The sequence below is a fragment of the Apteryx mantelli genome, chromosome 19, assembly GCF_036417845.1.
Source record: "Apteryx mantelli isolate bAptMan1 chromosome 19, bAptMan1.hap1, whole genome shotgun sequence".
In the NCBI taxonomy this organism is placed as follows: domain Eukaryota; kingdom Metazoa; phylum Chordata; class Aves; order Apterygiformes; family Apterygidae; genus Apteryx; species Apteryx mantelli.
In genome coordinates this window covers 5,502,582-5,509,000 of record NC_089996.1, presented here as the reverse complement: position 1 = coordinate 5,509,000, position 6,419 = coordinate 5,502,582, and positions in this window count along the sequence as shown.

Below are 6,419 nucleotides of genomic sequence, written 5' to 3'. Positions count from 1 at the left end.
CCGCGCCGCCCGCCGCCTCCTCGGGTCGGGCCGCGCCGCGCCGGGAGCCCCGCGCTGCCCCGGGCACCTGCGCGGCGCCGCCTCCCCCGCCTCCCCCGCCGCCGCCGCCGGCCCCGGCCCCGCCGCCCGGGCGGGAGGGGAGGGGCGGGGCGGGGCGGGGCGGGAGGGCCGCGCGGTTGCTAGGAGACGGCGGGGGCGGGGCAACGGCAGCGCCGCCCGGCCTCCTCAGCCCGGCCTCCTCAGCCCGGCCTCCTCAGCCCGGCCTCCTCAGCCCGGCCTCCTCACCTCGTCTCCCCATGGTGCCCCCTCAGCGCGGTCTCCTCAGCACGGCCTCCCCGTGGTGCCCTGCTCCCCACGGCCTCCCCGCCGCGCTCTGCTCGCTGTAGCCTGCTTCCCAGCCCAACCTCTGCAGCGCACCCTCCTCGCTCTGGCCCCCTTGCCACAGCCTCTGCTCCACCGTCCCCCCATCCCGGCTGCCCCCCACAGTCTCCTCATCCCAGCTGCCCCATCGTGGCCTCCACAACATGGTCTTCTCACCGCAGCTTCCTCACTGAGCCTACCCAATGCAGTCTTCTCATCTCAGCCTCCACTGCTTCCTCATCCCAGGCCTCCACACTATGATCTCCTCCCCCCGGCATCCACACCGTGGCCCCCCCAGCCAGCCTGGCTCCCCAGGCAGCAGGGCGCTTGCACCATCATCTTGCCACCCCTCGGGGCACCGCAACTCCGGCCATCCCAAGGGGACGGGCGCATGGCCAGGGCCATGTGGCCTCCTCTGCCTCCCCATCCCGAGGCAGGAACCTGCCGCCAGTGCCCCACGCCCCCCAGGCAGTGGGTCCTCGGGGCGCCGCGACCCCTTCACACGCGGAGGCTCAGCAGTGCAGCCCTGGTGCCTGCCGGCCCCGGCATGCAGGCAGTGCTCTGATACCAGTGTTTACCATATAACCAGTAACCCCAATATTTGCTCTTGAAGGAGAGACGCCTCCGTGAGCCGTGTATCAGCCAGCCCTGTAATAGCGCAGTTTGCCCTGCTAGCTGAACAGGTCTGTGGGGAGACTGGTTAATTTGATTTTCGAATTAACTCTTCATGTCCAGATTCATATTTGCTTTTAATCCTTATTTATTTTTTTCTGCATCCTGGAGCAGAAGAAATTGTCTGACCTTGGGGTGAAAGCAAGGCTCAGGCTGCCGCGGGAGAGGATCCACGGCACTGCCCTCATGGGTAACGGCAGTGGGCTCTTCGGGAGCTGGGGCACCTCAGGGATTTTGCACTGGCTTTAGGGAAGGGCACAGGCAGAGGACAGCTGCAAAAAGGATCCACTGTCCTCTCACATCAATCAGCCGTAGCTTCGTTTGCTTCTGTAGGCACAGAGGAAAGGAAGGATCACAGCACTGAGCAAAGCAGCTTCGCTCACTCCCACACACAAAATTAGGGATTTTATTGCCCTGAAGTGGTGGCAGGAACATCCCAGCTCAGTTCATTTCCTGAAGGGATAAATTGTTTGCTACAACATTTACCTATAGGTGAAAAAAAATCACTTTCAATTCAGAGTCACTCTGGATTCTGAGAACCAAAACCTTCCACACTGATCACAAAGCAGAGAGGAAGCACTTTCCCTTCTGCCAGGCATGCAGAACCCTTTCCCCTGGCCCCTGGGCAGTGCTAGCACCTTTGCTCTGCTCTCTCCTTCTCTGGGAGGCCTGGCACAGTGTGCAGGACACGAAGAAATGCACTGAAGAGAGACCCACAAATTTCTGTTCCCCCTGAATTCAGTACCTGCACCAAGAGGTGCAGGCAGATCCCCCAAATTGTCGTTCATGATGGAGAATACTCTTCTCCCGGCCCAGGCTCTTTATTTACAATACTGTGTGTTGCACGATGTGTTTGTAGTCCTGCTTCAGTGCAGCATTTTCTAGCCCCAAGGGCTCCCTGTCTGTTCTGCAGATCACACCAAGTGCACATCCTGCTTTCATCCTCATAGGGTTTGAAGGTTGCTTTCTCCTTGTTTTAAAGCGTCTGTTCTTCTAGTGCCCACGGAGCAAAGGGATGTTAGACTGCTCTGGATCTGGGTAATGTGGAGGGGTCAGACAGTTTAGCTGAAGAAAGGGAAAAGCTGTCTGAGCAGAGAGCCAATGAAATCACCCTGGCGAGATCTGAAACATGGATGGGGTTGTGAACGCTCATGTTAGACCTGCTGGGGAGGTCGTACAAAGACGACATATTGCTCCACCTTTAATGGGGGCACTGTGGCCACGCAGCATTTCCATTCCCCTTGTTCAGTCTGTGTGTTTTCACACAGAGCTGGAGGAAGATGTTATTTATTTCCATACGTCAAAATGATCTATACCAGGATTTCTTATTGTTGGGTTTGTTTCACCTCTGAAGATTTTAATTCTGGTGCAGAATGCTCCCTGGGAAAGAAGGGGGAGGGGGTATTAGTTTTTGGGTTTGTTTTGTTTTGTTTTTTTCACATGGTGCTTGATTTATAGCCAATGGGTATTTTCACATTGTTCTAGGTGATATTTCAGAAACACTGATGGAAAGATGATGTGTGTCCAGGGTGCACGGTTCTCACCGACAGCTGGCCAGGGATCGTTTTAACTACCTGTACCTGCCAAAAGTGCTGCTTGCCATCCAGGCGTAGCATGACACAGTGCAGAGACACACGTGCTGGCTCCTGGCAAGCCAGTGGGCATCAGCCACGCTCCTGCTGGAGAGCAGGTTTGGGTCTCTGCTCGGCACCGCACTGGTTGTGCTGAGATAGCTGAGGGCATTTTGGTATCACAAGGACAAGCACGGTGTAATGGCTTAAATCAGTGTATTTAGGAGCAACTGAAAAGCTGAGAGTCTCTCAAAGGAAGCTGGGAGCTGGAGGGACAGGGGGAATCCTGCCAGGGGAAACCTCCAACACCAGCTGTGGGAGGAAGGTTGTGCTTACAAGTCCTATCCTGGTAGGTTATTTAGCTGCCCGGGGAACTGATGCTCCATACGCCCACATTTTCTGTGTGTTCCCTGTCTGGTGAGAGCCAGCTGCTGCTAGCAGATGGAAGAGGTGAAGGAGCCCCGGCCCGAAGAGCTCAGTGCGGAGAACGACGCAGCCACTGCTCCAGACTCCAGGCAATGGTGTCCGCCCTTATCCCCTGGAGATCAGCTTGCCACATTCCTGCAAGGGCTTCACCCAGACCTCACGCGCAAGATGGAGCTGCTCCGAAGCCAGCAGCTCCCTGGTTACAGGGTATATCTGAACACTGCCTCTATAGTATGGACGCTCAATGATCTGCATTAGTTGCTTATGATTTCCAAGGGTAAAAAAAAACATCTGTGAAAGACTTTTTCACAGCAGAGCTAATTAATTAGCATGAGTTCATGAGCTATTTTCTGCTGTATCAATGAGCAGGTCCTGGTGTCAGCTGTGAGAGGAGATCATTTACTGTTCAAGGGCTTTAGAGGATGTCTGGGGAAAGCCTGTATTTCACCCTCTCTCCCTGCCCAGGCCTACCTGTGCCAGGCCAAGCACTGGACTCACTTAGGGAATGGGGATGCTTTGGAATGAGAGACCTTTGAGGGGAACAGGCAGTGGGGACAGGCTGCACAAGCATGGAGAGGAGTCGAAGGGGAGCCGGCATGGGGGATATGGACTTCTGCTTCCAAATTTATGAAATTCAGCCATTTCTGCCCATCCCTTTACAAAAGAGCTCTCTGGACATGGAGACTCTCTCTGTGTAACACACCATGTAGCCCCTAGGTGGGGAAGAGAAGACATCAACCACAGAGGGGAAAATGACACTGATGTCTTTCTATTCCTACCTCTTTATTCCCCACCCACCCCAGCCACATGCAACCATTAAAAAAAAAGAAAGAAAGAAAAAAAAAAGGCCTTTTTCTGCTGTTTTCTTCTAAAATGTATTTTAATTGGCATTAAAAGGATTGCACCCTCTGATACAGATCATCTCTGTCACCTATACAAATAATTTATTATCTACATCATTTACAATTGTACAGAGCCAACTCTGGACACCACACTCCATGCTCCAAGCTAGCGCACAGCCTCTTGGGTTTGTAAGCATTTGCCTTGCTTGTTGGTGGTATATGAATCCTCCATCGAAGCCCCAAGGAGGCAGAGGTGTGAATTACTGCTGGTCAGTCCCTGAAACCACTCATTACCCTACGCAGCAGCTCACAGTGGAAGACAGGTGGCTACAAGCATTTCATGTCTCTGAGCCTCTTTTCCAACTTCAGTTTCCTTCCAGGGCCAAAATGATTGCTGCTTAAGACTGGCAGTGGTGGACATTAACAATTTGTGAACTGTGAGCAAATTGAGGTGAAAAACAGTACTGTAGAATCAAACACTGCTGCTGAGGTCTTGCAGTTTTGTGATTCCTGCAGGGGTCAGAGACTGTGCTTGGCTCAGCCTGGAACGAGGGGCTACATCTGCCAGCATTTCAAAGCTGCTTCCTTTAGGAAGTGGTTGTGCTACTGTCACCCAACATAGTCATTTTGACTCTTCTGTGCTGGTTTGGCGATTAAATACTTTTTCAGACTGAGAGGCTCTTTACATTGCTAAATACTCATCACCCACCAACAGCTCTAGAGCTATTTTGCCCCCAGTAGTGTATTGCAGTGGGTTGTTTAAATTGTACATTTAAAGTGAGAGTGAATAAGCCTTTAGCTTGGAAACAGCAAAAATAACTTATAACCTGGAGGTGGGCTCCTTGCTCCAGACATGGGTGTCTAAGCAGAAGTCCCAGTCTGGAGGTGCAGCCCCCCAGGGCCAGGCAGACCCAGCACTGCTAGGGCAGAATGGTGGATTTCTTCCCCGGACTGTGGGACCGTCTCTGTCTGCCCCTCTCACAGTGGGTATTGGGTGGAATTCAGGGAGCAGGTCAAGGTCAATTCATCACTCACCTTCAGCAGCTTTCTGAGGAGGGACTGAGCTGTCCTCAGGAGGCACCTGTCTCTTTGATGGCCATAACCTTAAACTAGCTGAGCTCATCCATGTCCTGCCGTGGACAGAGCTGTGGCAGAAAATCTGAGCTTAACCCCAGTGCAGCAGCATTTCTCCGGCTGACACGAGCCATAAGGGCTGACCTAGGGGTTTGCCAGTGCAACTGCAGCCAGCCGGGCCAGCATTACCTTGTAGTGCAGAGCTGGCCCCAGGGACTCCGCAGGGGTTGCAGCCGAAGAAGACTGGGAATAGCTGCTGTGCACATATACAAAGCTAAAGGAGACTTTCTTCAGGTAGCTGATCTGAGTAAGCACCTCTGACTGAAGGCAACCCAGGCAAGGAGCTACCTGGGAGCCAGGAAAATAAAAAATGCTAGTGTCATAGAAGGAATGCCCCCAAATTCTCTCCACTGGGAATTTAAGGAGAACTTCGTGGAGACACCCCGGATACCACAGATTAGATTCAGAAAGTCAAATATATGTGTTTCTTCCATTGCTTCAGTCTGCAACAAACTGGAATGAAGAGGGGAGCCTCCTGCACTCATTGCTCCCACAGTCATCCTGTTTAAAACCAAGTTAGCTTGAGCCTGGGTGGAAGCAGGAGCTGTGCTGTTGCTGCCCAACCTGACCCATCTGCAAACCAGGGGAGGATATCTACACCATGATAGCAGCAAAGGAACGGAGAAGTGTTCCAGGCACTCCCCTCCATCGATCCCACAAGCACTACTCTGCTCTTTTACCTCTTTTACTCATGTGATGGACACAGTCCAAAGCAGGACTGCAGGGTAGACTGGGACAGCAGAGATACCACTGGCTGACTTCATGAAGGAGGTCCACTGCTGGTAGAATTGCAAGCTTGTACACCTGGAGGAACACAACTGAAGTTGGTGAGAACAGGGCTGAGCTCAGCAATACAGCACACTCTCCAGACCAGATGCTGAGAGGTCACATAGTGCAGCCACAGCGAGGTCCCAGGTGGATGTCAGAAGTATAGCTCAGAAGTCCAAGAGCTGCTGTGCAACCTCCTCTGTCTGCTCAGAGAAGGCCAAGTTCTCAGAGCAAACCTACTGCCGTTCACAACCAAACAGCAAGAGGAGAGCATGTTCTGCACTACCTGCACAGCCTGAGCTGTTCTTGTCCTGTTCATCTCTCCAAAATATTGCACCAAATTTCCCACGTCCCTGTTTCACACCGTCCGTCATTACTTTGTGTGGCCCCCCTGAAACAACAGAGGGTTTTCCACTAACTTCCATATAGAAACTGCATTGGACACACACTGTCCCAGCTGTGGTCAGGCTTGTAATGAGGTCTCTTGAATCAACATCAGGGGAATAATTGATAATTTGCCCAAATATATTGCTCTGTGCTGAAGTTAGAGTTTCCTGTGCAGAACCCAGCACAACAGGGCCCTGACCCCTGTTGGGCTAGGAGACACCACCATAATAAATATTATTGATAGAACCTGCCCCTTGTT